This window comes from Phacochoerus africanus, chromosome 9 (assembly GCF_016906955.1).
Source record: "Phacochoerus africanus isolate WHEZ1 chromosome 9, ROS_Pafr_v1, whole genome shotgun sequence".
Classification (NCBI taxonomy): Eukaryota; Metazoa; Chordata; class Mammalia; order Artiodactyla; family Suidae; genus Phacochoerus; species Phacochoerus africanus.
Window position 1 is genome coordinate 7,771,663 of NC_062552.1, and position 19,903 is coordinate 7,791,565.

At 40.4% G+C, this 19,903-nt stretch overlaps 1 pseudogene; it reads right to left on the minus strand.

Moving 5' to 3' along the window:
- The window catches only part of LOC125135689 (mitochondrial genome maintenance exonuclease 1-like), a 27,801-nt pseudogene continuing 7,898 nt past the window's right edge, over positions 1-19,903 (minus strand).

Below are 19,903 nucleotides of genomic sequence, written 5' to 3' on the forward strand. Positions count from 1 at the left end.
TTCTTCCCCAAAATGGAGCATCAAGAACCCCAGCATATAAAACAAGTTTTAGGAAAGTGCACTGGCTGTGGTGGTTGGCTGATGCCACCTCTCATGCTCCCCTCTCCCAGGGCAGGGGTGTGGCCCCCTCCCTCCTGCTGTGCCCTGGGGACGTGTTCAGCACACCTTGCCTGACCTCAGCCTCAGTTCAGAGACTGGGCATCCTGCCCGGGACACAGAAAGGTCGATGCAGGGGGTGGGGGGTGATTCTAAGAGCCGCCAACACTGTGCCAATCCTGCTGGCCTTTCTTTCAGGTAAATGCCAGTCAGAGGTAGCCTTATTGGTCTTTTATGTGTGGAATTCCGGCTCTTTAAATGTAACTTTTCTGCCTTTGTCTGTTTGGTTACATTTCAACAAATTGCTAGCTCAGCTCGTGCTAATGCAGCTCTCAGATCCCGTGGCACCTAGTCTGAGCTCGCAGGAGAGTGGGGCACCTTCCCAAACTCTGGGCAAGTGCTGACAGCTCCCAGACAGCATCCTGCCCCCCAGTGTGGTTCCAGAACATCTTGGGTCTTTTCCTTGAGAACTCTTCCAGTCGCAGAAGCCCCTTTGCCCGGTACTGGGAACAGAGGGCTGTGTGAAATGGGGTGGGCGGGGGACCCATCTCTGCAGGCCACCACGATCAAGCCACACTGAACCTGAAGGCTGTGGTTGCCGTCCTGGTTTATGGCATCGACATATGCCATGACTTGCAGTGGGCTGTCAAACGTATTTTGGATAAAAGGTGTTGGTTTCTCTGTCGTCTTCAGTCTCGTGTTGAACAGAACTTTCAAGAGCCTGCACTCCACTGACATCTTTCAAAACATGCTGGACCCCCTTTTTTTCTGTTTTTGATTTTTAGGGCCACACGTGCGGCATATGGAGATTGCCAGGCTAGGGATAGAATCGGAGCTACAGCTACCAGCCTACGCCTCAGCCACAGCAACCAGGGATCTGAGCCGCGTCTGCAACCTACACCACAGCTCACGGCAACGCTGGATCCTGAACCCACTGAGCGCGGCCAGGGATGGAAACTGAATCCTCATGGATCCTGGTCGGGTTCGTTAACCACTGAGCCACGAAGGGAACTCCCTATGCTGGACACTTTGGACATAGCCAGATTCAAGATTTTCCTCTCTTTTAAGTTCTCCTGGGGTGAAAGTATGCTTGCCAAGGCTAGATGAAACTGTTTCCCTTGTAAAAGCATTTTTGAAGCATATTCTGCAAGGGTGACTGCTTCCAGTTCCGGAATCATCCGCTGTTCCCCCCTCATAGGAAATCTGTTTCCACGTCATGGTCTGCTGAAGAACTCGGGTCACGTGTGGGTATCACATTCCTTTGCAAAGGGATTTTCAAAGGAATTGTAGGATCACGTGTTCCATTTGGTTTTACGCTTTTCTCTAGATTAGAGAGGAGATCAGTTTCATGGGACTCCTGCTTCCTCTTCGGGGCCTTCTCCTTACCCACAGGTCCACAGAGTCAAGCATCTTCCTTGAACAATGATTCTGGAGTCTGAGTGTGGCCTCTGAAGGACAAGACAGACTTTACTAAATCAGAGCACTTGTCTCAGTCCACTTGATCATAGGGTTCACTTTTTTTTGCTGGCCACACGAGTAAGAGGAAGCGGAGACCACCGCCCGGGAGGCGGGTTCTACAGAAAAAACCCCTTTGAACTTTTAAGTTGCCGCAGATGCCCTGAAATGCCTTCATCGTTAGATTTTTTTTTTCCCCCATTTCCCTCTAGTCTACTGAAATGTTTGCGTCCCTCAAGGCCACCACGCTTTGCTAACTCTCACGGTGTGAATGACCCCTCGGGCTGGCACTGTCTTGGGTCCTGTGCTTCAGTCTCCTCATAACTTTTTGAATCTCTTAAGCAAACAATTTAAAACTAACTGATGTCCTTCGGAACTGGCTGGGGGACAGGTCAGTCACCTTTACTCCACTTCTGGAAAAAAAAAGACAAAACAAATAGAAAAAAAAACAAACGAACATGTTTTCCTGAGACAACACACTTTACTCTGCCAGAAGAGAGTGAATCGAAATTTAAAAGGTTGAAACAGAGACCAAGGGAGAAGTATGTAATTTCAGAGGCCTCTTAATCATCTTAATAAAGTCTTCACGAAAAGAAGGCAATAGCAACTTGGATTTTTTTTTTTTTTCCTAGGGCTGCACCTGTAGTATACGGAGGTTCCCAGGCTAAGGGTCACATTGGAGCTGCAGCTGCTGGCCTATGTCACAGCCACAGCAACGCCAGATCTGAGCCATATCTGTGGCTCAGCTCATGGTAACACCAGATCCTTAACCCAGTGAGCAGGGCCAGGGATCAAACCCACATCCTCATGGATACTAGACAGGTTCATTACCACTGAGCCACAACGGGAACTCCAGCAATAGCAACTCTGAATTCTACTTTCTGCAAATGAGGAGAGCCGAGGAAATTAACTGTTAGCATTGAAACAAAGCAGAAACTCCTGCTCCAGCCCAGTTGTGGTGGGGTGATCTTCTCACACATGTGGCCTAGTTAGGGTTATGGATGGATGTCTATCTTCATTCTTTTTTTAAAAAAATATAATTATTTTTGGCCGTGCTTGAGGTATGTGGAGGATCCTAGGCCAAGAACTGAACCCAAGCTTCAGCAGTGACCTGAGCCACTGCAGTGAGAAAGCCAGATCCTTGACCCACTGAGCCACGAGAAAAATTCCTGTTTGCTCTGCTTTTGTCTAGTGGTATTATCTTTAAACTCACTGATACTGAGTATCAATCCAAAGCCTAACCGAGAGAGGAAAATTTATGGGAATCTATCATGTTTGTGGTCTTATCTGAATAGTCTAAGTCCACCCCTGTATTAAACCAGATCTTTAGAAAGCTGAGAACTTGGACCAAACCCAATGAGTCTTCACTAAAGTGTTTGACTCAGATGAACTTGGCATGATATCATGATTTTACTAAGAAATACCATAAGAAGAAGCCCTATGAAATATTTTGCTGTGTTTACTCAATATAGCTTTTAAAAAAATTATTCACCCTACTAGAAGATGCCTGAGATAGAGATACTTACAACTTATTTTTATCTGGCTTTAGTATGTATGTTTGTACTAGAGTAATTTTCAAGTGTTCTAGTTGCTAGAATAATCACTAAAATGAATTCTAAAGAGTTAATCAAGGAGTTCCCTGGTGGCAGAGTGGGTTAAAAATCCAGCATTGTCACTGCTGTGGCATGAGTTTGATTCCTGGCCCAGGAACTTTTCGTATGCCTTGGACGTAGACCAAAAAAAAAAAAAAAAAAAAGAAGTGAATCAGGTGGCAGAGATACCTTTGGGAAGCAAAACCTCACTTGTTCATTCATTTATCCATTCAATAGTTTTCCTGGGCATGTTTCATGTGTGCATTTGCCACCAGTATGTCTTCTTGGGTAAAGAGTCTCTTTAAATCTTTTGCCCAGTTTTTATTGGGTTGTTTTCTTATTATTGACTTTTGAGAGTTCATTATGTATTCTGGATACAACTTCTTTATTTACTGCAAGGAACAAATATTTCCTTCTACTCTATGGCTTGTTTCAAACAGGTCTTAATTTTGATGATGTCCAAGTTCTTTCTTTTTTTAAAATGAATTATGCTTTTGGTGTTGTATATAAGAAATACTGGAAACTAGTACAACATTGTAAATCAATTACACTCCAATAAAATTTAAAAAAAAGAAATACTGCCATCCCATTGTCATAAAGAGTTTCTCCTTATATTTTCTTCTAGAAATTTTGCAGTGCTATGTTTTGTTTTGTCTTTGTCTTTTTAGGGCTGCACCCGTGGCATACGGAGGTTCCTAGGCTAGGGGTTCAGTTGGAGCTGTAGCCACCAGCCTATGCCAGAGCCGCAGCCACACCAGATCCAAGCTGCATCTGTGACCTAGACCACAGCTCACGGCAACGCCGGATCCTTAACCCACTAAGCAAGGCCAAGGATGGAACCCGCAACTTGGTGGTCCCTAGTCGGATTCGTTTCCGCTGTGCCACGACGGGAACTCCTGTCGTGCTGTTTTACGCTTACAACTACATGATTTATTTTCAGTTAATTTTTGTATTTGATGCAAAGGATCAAAATTCGTTTTCTTTTCTTTTTTTGCATATGGATGTCCACTTGTTTCAGTACCATTTGTTTGTCTTTAAAGAGTACATTGTATTTACTTTATTTTTAAATTTTTTTTGGCCACACCTGTGGCATGTGGAGGTTCACAGAGATCCAACCTGTGTCACAGCCGCAACCTGGATCTTTAACCCTCAGCACCATTTGTTGAATAGACCATGTTTTTTCTTTTGGGTTGCCTTTGCACCCTTGTCAAAAATCAACTGACCATATGCGTGTGGATCCATTACTGAGCTTTCTCTTCTGTTGCATTGATCTACGTGTATTATCTTTTCACCAATAACAGGCTTCTTTTAGAGTCTTGAAATCAAGTTTGTAAGTTTTCCATTCTTTTTTCAAAATTTGTTTTTGTCATTCTAACTCCTTTGCTTTCCCATGTAAATTTTAGCATCAGCTTGTCAACATTCCACAAAAATTCTTGCAGAAAGTTTGATTTGGATTGTGTTGAATCTATAGAATGATTTGGAGAAAACTGGCATCTTAAATGATATTGTTTTCCAATCCATGAACCAGTATTTCTTCCACATACAATTTCATTGACTTGTGTCATCACTGTTTTGTAGTTTTTAAGTGCATCTTGCATCTATTTCTTTGGATTTATAACTGTTTAATTTTTTGTGTGCTACTGTAAATTATTTTTAAGAATTTCAACTATGGTTATTGCTAGTTTATAGAATTATCATTGATATTTTGTACATCAACATTGTATCTTGTGATTTTCCTAGAGTTATTCACTCTAGAAGCTCATTTGTAGCTTCTTTGAGATTTCCATATATACAATCATGTCATCTGTGAATAGAGACAGTTGTATTTCCTCCTGAACTATCAGTATGCCTTTTATTTCCTTTTCTTTTTTTCCTTTTTTTCCTTTTTAGGGCCTCACCTGTGGCAGATGGAGGTTCCCAGGCTAGGGGTTGAATCAGAGCAGCAGCTGCCGGCCTATGCCACAGCCACAGCAGCGCCAGATCCCAGCCGCCTCTGTGACCTATGCCACAGCTCATGGCAACGTCAGATCCTTAATCCGCTGAGCAAGGGCCAGGGATCGAACCTGCATACTCATGGATACTAGTCAGATTTGTTTCCGCTGAGCCACAGCAAGAACTGCCTCCTCTCCTTGATTCATTAAATTGAGCAGAACCACCAATATGACGGCGAATGGGAGTATGAGAGCTGACATCTATTCCTTATTCCTAAAATCGAGGGTAAAGCTTTCAGACTTTCACTATTACATATGACGATGGCTATAGGATTTTTTGGTAGAGGACCTTTATCAGACTGAGCAAATTCTCTCTTTTCATAGTTTGCTGAGAGATTTTTTTTAATAAACAAATGTCGAATGTGGTGAAATGCTTTTGCCATGCTTATTGAGATAATCATATTTTTCTTCCTTAGTTTGTCAATATGGTAAATGACTTCACTGACTCATTTTTGAATGTTGAATGCACATGAATGAATGTTGAAAGCTCACTTGGGTTTTTTTGTTTGTTTGCAGTGCCTGCTGATGTTTCTTGTGGATCCCTGGAGTGCTCATGTTAGGATATATAGGACATGGAAGATGGAGGAATAGGAGGACTGCAGCTCACCTTCTCTCACAGAAACAACAAAATTACAACCAAATGCTGAACAACCTTCAACCAAATAGACTGGAAAATTTCAAAAAAGATCCTACTCCAGAAGACAAAAAGGAGGCCGCATCAATATGGTAGGAGGGGCACTGCATGATATAAGCAACCCCATATCCACCAGGTGGGCAGCCCATAGACTGGAAAGCAACTGTATAACAGAGACTCACCTACAGGAGTGAGAGTTCTGAGCCCCACATTGGGTCCCCATGCCTGGAGATCTGGCACTGGGAGAAAGAGTCCCCAGAGTGACTGGTGTTGAAGGCCAGTGGGGCTTGTGCACAGGAGCTCCACAGGACTCAGGGAGACAGAGACCCCATTCTGGAAAGGCGCACACAGGCTTTCATGTGCACTGGGTCCCAGGGAAAAGCAGAGATTCCATAGGAATCTGGGTCGGACCTGACTTCAGTTCTTGGAGGATCTCCTAGGAATACAGGGGGTGACCGTGGCTTGTTGTAGGGGAAGACATTGGAGGCAAAGCTCCCAGGGATATTTATCAGTGTGTGTTCCTCTAGTGGGGGCCATTTTTGGGACAATCTGGCCCCACCCATCACTGCTGAGACCCCCAGGCCAAACAATAATCCAGGTGGGATCACGGCCCCACCCATCAGTAAACAGGCTGCATAAAGACTCCCCAGGCACACAGCCCCACCCACCAGAGGGATAAGAATCAGCTCCACCTACTAGTGGGCAGGCACTAGTTCCTCCCATCAGGAAGCCTACAGCAAGCCCCCATACCAACTTCAGCCACAAGGGGGGCAAACATCAGAAGTAAGAGAGGCTACAACTTTATTGTTTCCAAAAAGGAGACCACACCAAAAACCTATAAAGATGAAAAGGCAGAGAACTATAACTCAGATAAGGGAACAAGAAAAAAAAAAACCCAAAAAAACAACCAAGTGATCTGGAGATTATCAGCCTCCAGGAAAAAGTCTTTAGACTGATGATAGTGAAGATGAGGCGGGGACACTGGAAATAGACTGTAGGCAAAGTTTGATAATTTACAGGAAACACTGAGCAAAAAAATACAAGATTTAAAACTTAAGCAAGAAGAGATGCAAAATACAATAACGGAAATAAAAAATTCATTAAAAGCAACCAACAGCAGCATACAGGAGGCAGAAGAACAATAAGTGAAGTGGAGAACAGACTAGTGGAAATCACTGATGCAGAATAGAAAAGAGAAAAAAGATTGAAAACAAATGAAGAGAGTCTCAGGGAACTCTGGGACAATGTTAAATGCACCAACATCTGTATTATAGGGGCGCCAGAAGGAGAAGAGAGAAAGGGATGGAAAAAATATTTGAAGAGATAATAGCCAAAAACTTCCCTAACATGGGAAAGGAACCACTCACTCAAATACAGGAAGCACAACGAGTACCATATAAAGTAAACCCAAGGAGGAACACCCTGAGACACATATTAATCAAATTGACCAAAATTAAAGACAAAGAGAAAATACTGAAAGCAGCTAGGGAAAAGAAACAAATAACATACAAGGGAACCCCGATAAGGTTATCGGCAGATTTTTCAGCAGAAACTCTGCAGGCCAAAAAGGAGTGGCACAATATACTTAAAATGATGAAAGGAAAAAAAACCTCCAACCAAGATTACTTTACCCAGCAAGGCTTTCATTCAGATTTGAAGGAGAAATCAAAAGCTTTAGGGACAAGAAAAAGCTAAGAGAATTCAGCCACTACACAAGCTTTACAACAAATACTAAAGCAACTTCTCTAGGCAGAAAAGAAAGGGCCACAACCAGCAACAAAAATACTACAAATGAAAAGGCTCACCAGTAAAAGCATATACACAGTAAATGTAGGAAATCATCCATGCATACATGTGCTACCAAAAATCAGAAATCATGAGAAGAGGAGGGTACAAATGCAGGATACTGATACTGGAGATGCACTTGCAATTAAGAGACCAACAACTTAAAACAATCTCATAGACTCCTATATCAAAACTTCAGGGTAACAGCAAACCAAAAATCTACAATAGATACACAAATAAGAAAAATCAACTTAAATACAACTCTGAATATAGTCATCAAACCACAAGAGGAAAGAACAAGAAAAGAAAGGAAGAAAAAACCAGCAAAAACAAATCCAAAACAGTTAATAAAATGGCAATAAGAACATACATATCAATAATTACCTTAAATGTAAATGGACTAAATGCCCCAACCAAAAGACACAGGGTCGCTGAATGGATACAAAAACAAGACCCATATATATATGCTGTCTTCAAGAGCCCCACTTCACTTCTAGGGACACATACAAATTGAAAGTGAGAAGATGGAAGAAAATATTCCATGCAAACAGAAATCAAAAGAAAGCTGGAGTAGGAGTTCCCATTGTAGCTCAGCAGAAATGAATCTGGCTGGTATCCATGAGGATGCAGGTTCAATCCCTGGCCATATGCTATGCGTGCAGCCCTACAAAAAAAAAAAAAAAAGAGGGATTTAAAAAAATACCCTGGAGTATCAATACTCATACCAGACAAAATAGACCTTAAAATAAAGAATATTATAAGAGACAAAGAAGGACTTTACACAATGATCAAATGATCAATCCAAGAAGAAGATATGGCAATTGTAAATATATATGCACCCAATATAGGATCACCTCAATATATAAGGCAATTACTAACAACCTTAAAAGGAGAAATTGACAATAACACAATAATAGTGGGGAACTTTAACACCCCACTTCCAGCAATGGACAGATCATCCAGACAGGAAATCAACAAGGAAACACAGGCCCTAAATGAAGCATTAGACCAGATGGACCAAATAGTTATAGAACATTCCATCCACAAGCAACAGAACACACATTCTTCTCAAGTGCACATGGAACATTCCCTAGGATAGATCACATTGTGGACCACAAATCAAGCTTTGGTAAATTTATGAAAATTGAAATCATATCAAGCATCTTTTCTGACTACAATGCTTTATAGCTGGAAATCGACAGCAAGAAAAAAACTGCAAAAAACACTAACATGTGGAGACTACACAACATGCTACTAAACAACCAATGGATCACTGAAGAAATCAAAGAGGAAATTAAAAAATATCTAGAAGTGACAACAAAGACAGAACACTCCAAAACCTATGGGATGCAACACGAGCAGTGGATCTAAGAGGGAAGTTTATAGCAATACAAGCCTACCTCAGGAAACAAGAAAAAGCCCAAATAAACAACCTAACTTTATATCTAAAGCAGCTAGAGAGACAGGAAAAGACAAGACCCAAAGTCAGCAGAAGGAAAGAAATCATAAAGATCTGAGCAGAAATAAATGAAATAGAAATGAAGAAAACCATAGAAAAGATCAATGAATCAAAAAGCTGGTTCTTTGAAAAGATTAATAAAATTGATAAGCCCTTAGCCAGACTCATCAAGAAAAAAAGAGGACTCAAATCAATAAAATTAGAAATGAAAAAAGACAAGTTACAACAGACATCACAGAAATACAAAGGATCATAAGAGACTACTATATGCAACTGTAAGCCAATAAAATGGAAAACCTAGAAGAAATGGACAAATTCTTAGAGAAGTACAATCTTCCAAGACTAAACCAAGATGAAATAGAAAAGATGAATGGAACAATCACAAGTACTGAAATTGAAACTGATTAAAAAACTTCCAACAAACAAAAGTCCAGGACCAGATGGCTTCACGGGCAAATTCTACCAAACATTTAGAGAAGAGCTAACACCTATCCTTCTGAAACTATTCCAAAAAATTGCAGAGGAAGAAACTTTCCCAAACTCATTCTATGAGGCCACCATCACTCTGATACCAAAACCAGACAAAGATACCACAAAAAAGAAAATTACAGTCCAATATCACTGATGAACATCGATGCAAAAATCCTCAACAAAATACTACCAAACTGAATCCAACAGTACGTTAAAAGGATTGTACATCACAATTAAGTGGGATTTATCCCACAGATGTAAGGATTCTTCAATATATACAAATCAGTCAGTATGATACACCACATTAACAAACTGAAGAATAAAAACCATATGATCCTGAGACGGGATTAAGATGGCGGAATAGAAGGACTGGAGCTCAACTTCTCTCCTAAAAACAACAAAAATTCACAACTAAAGACTGAGCAATCTCCACTCAAATGGATCAGAAACCCATACCCTACTCCAGAAGAAAAAGAGGAGGCCACATCAAGAGGTAGGAGGGGTGATTACACGATATAAACAACCCCATACCTCCCGGGTGGGAAGCTCCACAGACTGAAAACTAAATGGCTCACAGAGAATCACCTACAGGAGTGAGAGTTCTGAGCCCCACATCAAACCCTCACGTGCTGGGAACTGGCACTGGGAGAAAGAGCCCCTGGAGCATCTGGCATTGAAGGCCAGTGGGGCTTGTGCGCAGGAGCTCCACGGGACTGGGGGAAACCGAGACCCCATTCTTAAAATGCACACACAGACTTTCACGTGGACTAGGTCCCAGGGCAGAGCGAGGTCTCTACAGGAACCTAGGTCAAACCTGACTGCAGTTCTTAGAGGACATCCTGGGAAAACAGGGGTGAATGTGGCTTGTTGTGAGGGAAGGACATTGAAGGCAAAGCTCTCAGGAATATTCAGCTGCAGTGCCTTTCTCTGGAGGTGGCCATTTTGGGAAAATCTGGCCCCACCTGTCAGTCAGCACTGAGAAGCCCCAGGGCAAACAACAATCCAGGTGGGATCACAGCCCCAACCCTCAGTAAACAGGCTGCCTAAAGACCCCTCAGGCAGATAGCTGCCTCTAATCCCATCCAGAGACTAAGCCCCACCCAACAGAGGGATTAGAATCAGCTCCACCTACCAGTGGGCAGGCATCAGCCCCTCCCATCAGGAAGACTACAGCAAGCCCCCCATACCGACTTAAGCCACAAGGGGGGCAGACACCAGAAGTAAGAGAGGCTACAACCCTATTATCTGTAAAAAGGTCACCACACCAAAAACCTATAAAAATGAAAAGACAGAGAACTATAACTCAGATGAGGGAGAAAGGAAAAACCCCAGAAAAACAGCTAGACAATGAGGAGATTCTCAGCCTCCAAGAAAAAGACTTTAGACTGTCAATGCTGAAGATGATGCAAGACATTGGAAATAAACTGGAGGCAAAGATGGATAACTTACAGGAAACACTGACCAAAGAGATACAAGATATAAAACTTAAACAAGAAGAGATGCAAAATACAATAGCTGAAATAAAAAATTCACAAGAAGCAGCTAACAGCAGAAGACTGGAGGCAGAAGAACGAATAAGCGAGGTGGAGGACAGATTAGTGGAAATTATGGATGCAGAACAGAAAAGAGAAAAAAGGTTGAAAACAAATGAAGAGAGTCTCAGAGAACTCTGGGACAATGTTAAACACACCAACATCCATATTATAGGGGTGCCAGAAGGAGAAGAGAGAGAGAAGGGGACAGAAAAAATATTCCAAGAGATAATAGCTGAAAATTTCCCTAACATGGGAAAGGAATCACTCACTCAAATCCAGGAAGCACAACGAGTACCATATAAAATAAAACCAAGGAGGAATACACTGAGACACATATTAATCAAACTGACCAAAATTAAAGACAAAGAGAAAATCTTGAAAGCAGCTAGGGAAAAGAAACAAGTAACATACAAGGGAACTCCAATAAGGTTATCGGCAGATTTTTCAGCAGAAACTCTGCAGGCCAGAAGGGAGTGGCATGATATATATAACGTGATGAAAGGAAAAAACCTCCAGCCAAGATTACTTTACCCAGCAAAGCTCTCATTCAGATTTGAAGGAGAAATAAAAACCTCAGATAAGCAAAAGCTGAGAGAATTCAGCAACACTAAACCAGCCTTACAACAAATACTAAAGGAGCTTCTCTAGGCAGGAAGGAAAAGATCAGCAACAGGAGCAAAAATTCCACAAATGACAAGGCTCACCAGTAAAGGTATATATACAGTAAAGATACAAAATCATCCATGCACAATTATACCATCAAAATCAGAAATCATGAGAAGAGGTGGGTACAAATGCGGGACACCAGAGATGAACTTGCAATTAAGAGAACAACAACTTAAAACAATCTCACATACATACATACATACATCAAAACTTCAGAATAACTGCAAACCAAAAATCTACAATTGATACACAAACAAGGAATCTCTGGAGAAGAAATATATCTCTTAGTAAATAAGTGCATAATTCACCATGAATGGGGTCATTTGACATCATTCTTGGAAGGCTGAAGTCTTCTTAGATCTGATTCTGATTTCCTCTCCATCAAAGAATTTATGATAATTATAATTAAGCAATGCCACTGTACAATTAAATAATACAGTTCTACAATTGTATTATTAATAACTATTTCTCTCCATGATACAATGTAAGGTCTATAATGTCTTGTTTATCACATCGCCTAGAATGATGTAATGCCTATATTGAAGAATCAATAAGATATAACAAATTGTGAGGACATATTTATATAGTTACACTGTTTTTTAACCAATTTATGCATTTTATATTTTACTTATTTTCAGAGGGTGTATTATTTTTGTTATTCTTACCAGTTAAGTTATTCTTTTTACTATGCTATATAAAATATTTAATGGTATATAAGGCTTTCTTCTTTATAAATTTTAGTTGCACAATATAACAATTTTAATATAATGCTAATTTTTAAAGAAAAATTGAAATATAATAGATAAAACTAAGTAGTAAAGATGAAAGCCATAAAATTGGGATAAAGTATAGAATAAATTTCCTATTTGTCTCAGCATATTTTCCATTCCACTTCTCCAGTAGGAGTCACTTAATCTGTTTCTTAAGATCCATGATATAATAAATCTGTGTGAATGTAATTGTGTGTAAATGTATGTATTTTATTCTGTAAAAAATAAAAATAAAATTTCAGAATTAAAAAAATAAAATAAATAAAATAAATGCATTGCATTATTCAGTAATGATTTCTGTTGTAGGATATACTTCTTAAATGAGAATAAATGAAAAAAAAAACATATGATCCTCTCAAGAAATGCAGAAAAAGCCTTTGACAAAATCCAACAACCATTTCTGATAAAAACTTTTCAGAAAGTGGGCATAGAGAAATCTACCTCAACTTAATAAAGGCCATATATGACAAACCCACAGCTAACATCAATGGTGAAGAGCTGAAAGAATTCCCACTGAGATCAGGAACAAGACAAGGATGTCCGCTCTTGCCACTACTATTCAACATAGTTTTGGAAGTCCTATCCATGGCAAAAAGAGAGGAAAAAGAAACCAAAGGAACCCAAATTGGAAAGGAAGAAGTAAAACCATCACTATCTGCAGATGACATGATACTATACCTAAAAAATCCTAAAGACACTACCAGAAAACTGTTAGATCTCATCAATGAATTTGGCAAAGTCTCAGGATACAAAATTAATACACAGAAATGGACTGCATTTGTATATACTAACAATGAAAGATCAGACAGAGAAATTAGGGAGGAGTTCCTGTCATGGCACAGCAGAAATGAATCCAACTAGGAACCAAGAGGTTGCAGGTTTGATCCCTGGCCTCGCTCTGTGGGTTAAGGATCCAGCGTTGCTGTGAGCTCTGGAATAGGTCTCAGATGTGGCTTGGACCTGGTGTTGCTATGGCTCTGGCATAGGCTGGCAGCTACAGCTCTGACTGGACCCCTAACCTGGGAACCTCCATATGGCGTGGGTGTGGCCCCAGAAGGACAAAAGACAAAAAAAAAAAGAGAGAGAGAGAGAAATTAGGGAAATGATCCCATTTACCATCACATCAAAAGGAATAAAATACTTAGGAATTAACCTACCTAAAGACACAAAAGAACTGGACTCTGGAAACTATAAGAGGCTGATGAAAGAAATCAAAGATGACACAAACAGATGGAAAGACATAACATGCTCTTGCATTGAAAGAGTCAATATTATCAAAATGACTATACTACGCAAGGCAATTTACAGATTCAATGCAATCCTTATCAAATGACCAAGGACATTTTTCACAGAACCAGAACAAAATATTTTAAAGTCTGTTTGGAAGCACAAAAGACCCAGAATAGTCAAAGCCATCCTGAGAAAGAAAAATGGAGCTGGAGGAATCAGAATCCCTGACTTCAGACTATACTATGAAGCCACAGTCATCAAAACAGTATGGTACTGGCACAAAGAAATATAAATCAATGGAACAGGATAGAAAGCCCAGAATTAAACCCACGCATCTACAGTCAACTAATCTATGACAAAGGAAGCAAGAATATACAGTGGAGAAAAGACAGTCTGTTCAATAAGTGGTGCTGGGAAAACTGGACAGCCACATGTAAGAGAATGAAATTAGAATGCTTCTTAACACCATACACAAGAATAAACTCAAAATGGATTAAAGACCTAAATATAAGACCAGATACTATAAATCTCTTAGAGGAAAATATAGGCCAAACACTCTCTGACATAAACCACAGCAATATCTTCTTAGATCCACCTCCTAGAGTAATGACAATAAAAACAAAAATAAACAAATGGGACTTAATTAAACTTAAAAGTTTCTGCAGAGCAAAGGAGCCCTAAACAAAATGAAAAGACAACCACAGAATGGGAGAAAATATGTGGAAATGAAGTGACTGACAAGGGACTAATCTCCAAAATTTATAAACATCTCCTACAGCTCAGTACCAAAAAAACAAACAACCCAATCAAAAAATAGGAAGAAGATCTAAACAGACAATTCTCCAAAGAAGACATAGAGATGGCCAAAAAACACATGAAAAGATGTTCAATATCACTAATTATTAGAGAAAGGCAAATCAAAACCACTATGAGGTACCACCTTACATGGGCCAGAATGGCCATCATCAAAAAGTTTATAAACAATAAACGCTGGAGAGGGTTTGGAGAAAAGAGAACCCTATTACACTGTTGGTGGGATGTAAACTGGTGCAACCACTGTGGAAAACCATATGGCGATTCCTCAGAAAACTAGAAATAGAACTACCATTTGATGCAGCAATCCCACTCCTGGGCATCTATCCAGAGAAAACCGTGACTCGAAAAGATACATGTACTCCAATGTTCACTGCGAAGATATAGAAACAACCTAAATGTCCATCGACAGAGTGGATAAAGAAGATGTGGTACATGTACACAATGGAATATTACTCAGCCATTAAAAGGAAAGTAATGGCATTTGCAGCAACATGGATGGACCTAGAAATTATTATTCTAAGTGAAGTTAGACAGTGAGACACCAACATCATATGCTATCACTTACATGTGGAATCTAAAAAAAGGTCACAATGAACTTTGTTGCATAACAGATACTGACTTACAGAGTTTGAAAAACTTATGGTTTCCAAAGGAGACAGGTTGGGGGTTGGGGGGATGGGCTGGGGTTTGGGGATGGAAATGCTATAAAATCGGGTCATGATGATCACTGTACAACTATAAATGTAGTAAAATTCATTGAGTAATTTAAAAAACAAAAACAAAAAAAGAAAGCTCACTTGGTAATGATATATTATCATTCCTATATATTGTTGAATTCCATCTGCTGGTATTGTTAGAACTTTTTTGTTTCTGTGCTCTTGAAAGTTGTTACTCTGTTTTCTTACAGTGTCTTTATTTGGTTTAGGCATCAGGGTAAAGCTGGTTTCAATAAACGAGTTTGAAAGAACTCCCTCCTCTTTTCTGGGGAAATTTGTGTAGAAATGGTACTTTTTCTTCTTCAAAAGATTTTCTGATACATACCATTTAACTTTTCTGAACCAGAAGTTTTCTTTGTTAGAAAAACTTAAAATATGAATTCAATTTCTTTAATAAACATAAGATCATTCAGGTTATACATTTCATATTGAATGAGCTTTGGTAATATTTGCCTTTCAAAAATGTATTTTATGTAAATTTTTAAGATCTGTGGCATAATGTCATACATTGTATTTTCCTTATTGTCCTTTAAATGTCTGCAGGATCTGTAGTGATGTTCCCTCTCTCATTCCTAATATTGGTAATTTGAACCCTCTCATATCCATGGTCAGTCTAGCTGGAGGTTTATCAATGTTATTGATCTTTTCACTGAATAAGCTTTTGGTTTCATTGTTTTCCTGTTTTCAGTTTCACTGATTTCTGCTCTTCCTTTGTTGTTTCCCTTCTCTTATTTTGGGTTAGTTTACTTTTCTTATTTCAATTTCTTAAGGTAAAAACAAACCATTGACTTAAGATTTTCTTCTTCTCTGACAGAGGCATATAATGCTACAATTTTTCCTCTAAGCATTGCTTTACCTACATCCCACACATTTTGATATGTTGTGATTTCACTTTTATTCAATTCAAAATATTTTCTACTTTTTCTGTGATCCTCTTTTACCCATGTATAATTTAATAATTTTTCAATTCCAAAGACTTGGGATTTTTCCAGATAGCTCTTTGTTATGGTTTTAGAGTTTAATTCTGTTAAGGTAACAAATCTACTTTGTATGGTTTTAATTCTTTTAAATGTGTGGAAGCATTTCAAAGTATGAATCGATGCATTTAGCCCAGATTGTGAGCTATCTGGGTAAATCTTCCATGTGTTTTTAAATAATGTGTATTCTGCCGTTATTGGGTAGAATGCTGGTTTCACCCAACGTCAGCTCAATCAAATTAGGTCTTTTATACACTTTGGTTGCCTGAATTCTTTTTTAAGTTGAAGTATAGTTACACATATAATTTACAATATTGTGCTAGTTTCAGGTGTATAGCATAGTGTGATATTCTATTTTTTTTTAAAATATATAATTTGGCGTTCCCGTAGTGGCGCAGTGGTTAACAAATCTGACTAGGAATCATGAGGTTGTGGGTTCAATCCCTGGCCTTGCTCAGTGGGTTGAGGATCTGGCGTTGCCGTGAGCTGTGGTGTAGTTTGCAGACACGGCTTGGATCCCAAGTTGCTGTGGCTCTGGTGTAGGCTGGCAGCTACAGCTCCGATTAGACCCCTAGCCTGGGAACCTCCATATGCTGTGGGAGCAGCTCAAGAAAAAAAAGGCAAAAAGACACACACAAAATACATATATATATTATTATTATTATATTGGAGTTCCTTTACAGCACAGTAGGTTAAGGACCTGGTGTTGTCACTACAGCAGCTCAGGTTGCTGCTCTGGCATGGGTTTGATCCCTGATCCAGGAACGTCCCTATGCTGTGGGCATGGCCAAAAAGAATGATATTCCATTAACAGGTTATTACAAGATATGGAAGAAATTCACCAGGCTATGTAGTAAGTCCTTGTTACTTACCGGTTCTATGTATAGTAGTTTGTATCTGTAAATTCCACACTCCTAATTTGTCCTCTCTTCCTCTTTCTCCCCTTCGGCAACCATAAATTTGTTTTCTATGTCTGTGAGTCTATTTTGTATATAGATTCACTTGTATTATTGTTTAGATTCCACATATAAGTGATATCATACAGTGCTTGTCTTTCTCTGTCTAACTTTCTTCAGGTTGCCCTAATCTCTAATTGATCAGTCTATCTTCACATAATATACTGTGTTTTATACAGTACAAGAATGTATAGTTCTACTTTCCTACTTCTATTTTATGTGCTATTGTTGGTATACATTTTTCTTTTGTATATATGCCATGATTCTACAATTCTACCATTCATTGCTATTTTTTGCTTGAGATAATCAGTCATCTTTTAGAGCAATTAACAAATATCTTTTATACCTCACTTTCAGTTTAACTATTTCTGGAGATCTTCACCTCTTTGTGTGGATCCAACTTTCTGTCTAGCATCATAGTCCTCGGCCTGTAGAATTTGTTTGGATTTATTTTCTTGTGGTATAGGTCGTCTTCTTGTTCAATTTCTGCTCTGTGGCAGAAGTAATCATGTGCCAGTTCTGAGTCTAGAGCCCTTAAGGGGACTTGGGGCTTCTGTTTCCAGCTACTGATTTTGTGCAAACACACAACGCATTCCTCCAGCTTTCTCCACAGCCCAGCAACAGGCACCATAGGCAGAACTGAACTAACTCCAGTAGGATCCCAGGTGGGGGCAACAGGAGAGGCTTATTGACCGTCCGCATTAACTGCCAACCATCTCTTTGGTGGTCCCTTTAAAACACCCAGGTTACCTCTGAATTGGTAGTGGCCATGGTCCCTGGGAACCCTGTACCATTCACCTCAAAAGCCTGCGTGTGACCTAAAGCATCCTTGGGCTTTGCTGAGGCCAGGCAACTTGCCAGCTCCACCTTGGCAGGAGAGCCTCCATTCGCAAGATAAGCAGTTTTGCGTCTGATTACAAGCTGATCACAACCCTGGATTGTTCTTGCTGAGCGATGACAGCTATCGCTGCAGGAGGTGGTCAGGCCCTCTGCTTGGTGGCAGGTCCGCTGAGATTCCTTTCAGGTCTGTTACACTGAGAAAAGCAGCTCTTCTTTCCAGGACTTGAAAGGACCACTTCACTTACATCTTTATGAGAGAAAGCGGTTTCTCTGGGTTTTCAAGGTTAAGCGAAAAGAGCGTGCTGAGCACTGAGGTTTTCGTCTCCGTTTTGTGGCCCATCAGCAGCACGGGGTTAGGCCCTGGCTGCCCCGCCCCAAGCCAAGGTGCTCCCCTTCCCATCTCCTCACACTCAGCAGCTAGTGCATTCTCGGAAGAAACAAATAGGTGTTGACATTACACAAAACAAGATCTAAGTAGAGAAATAAATCTGTGCACTTCTTCCCCGCAAATCATATGGGACAATGAATTTAAAAGCCAGAGGCGGAGTTCCCGTTGTGGTGCAGCAGAAATGAATCCAACTAGCATCCGTGAGGACATGGGTTCAATCCCCGGCTTCGCTCAGTGGGTGAAGGATCTGGTGTGCCACAAACTGTGGTGTAGGTTGCAGACATGGCTCAGATCCCACATTGCTGTGGCTGTGGTGTAGGCCGGCAGCTGCAGCTCTGATTTGACCCCTAGCCTTGGAACTTCCTTCCATATGCTGTGGGTGCGACCCTAAAAAACAAAATCAAAACAAAACACAAAAGCCAGAAGCAAAATATTTTAATTATCCACACTAGCAGTTCTTATAACCAAGGAAGAAAGCTGAGTTAACCAATATAGCTTGGAAGATATAACGGTAACTTCAAAATCAATGTTATATTATTTCCAGTGACTTATTATTGCATTTGTAGCATGTGGTAGTTACGAGGACTATCCATCAAACATTCCTGATTTTTCTCCAGATGTGCAGTACAATTATATTTCCAGAACAGTACAAGTTGGGTGTGGCCATGTGATTGGCTTTAGTTAAGAAAATGTGAGTGAAGAGAAGCCACCTCCAGACAAGCTCAGAGAGCCAAGGCATGATTGTCTATGCTCGTCATTCCCTCTGCCAGGGTGACTGGTAAATTTCCAGGTTAATGACAATTCCCCTAATAATGACAACACCCAGCAGAGCCCCCAGACAGCTATGTGGTGGACATGAAACATGAACTAGTAATAACCCTTTGTGGGAGTTCCCATTGTGGTGCAGTGGAAATGAAGCTGACTAATAACCATGAGGTTGCAGGTTCAATCCCTGGCCTCACTCAGTGGGTTGAGGATCTAGTGTTGCCATGAGCTGTGGTGTAGGTCATAGGCTTGGCTCAGATTCTGCATTGATGTGGCTGTGGTGTAGGCTGGTAGCTGTAGCTCCGATTCGACCCCTAGCCTGGGAACCTCCATATGCTGTGAGTGTGGCCCTAAGAAGCAAAAAAAAAGGAGAAGGAAAAAAAAAAAAAAAGAACTCTTTGCTGTTTAAGTTTCTAAAACTGAGATTGTTTCCTGAGCATTACCTACCTTTGCTTGACTGATGCATGGGGTGTCTTAAAAGCTTCTGGGGACTAAACAAATGGCCTCCAGGAGTTCCTGCTGTGGTGCAGTGGGCTAAGAATCCAACTGCAGCAGCCTGGGTCACTGCAGAGGTAGAGATTCAATCCCTGGCCTGGCACAGTGGGTTAAAGGATCTGGCATAGTGCCACAGCTGGTTATAGCTGAAGCTTGGATCCAGTCCCTGGCCTGGGAGTTTCCATGTGCCATGGATGTGGCCAAAAAGCCACCCCCCCAAAAAAACCAAAACCCCTCAGATAACCTTTTAGATAATCTCAGAAAAG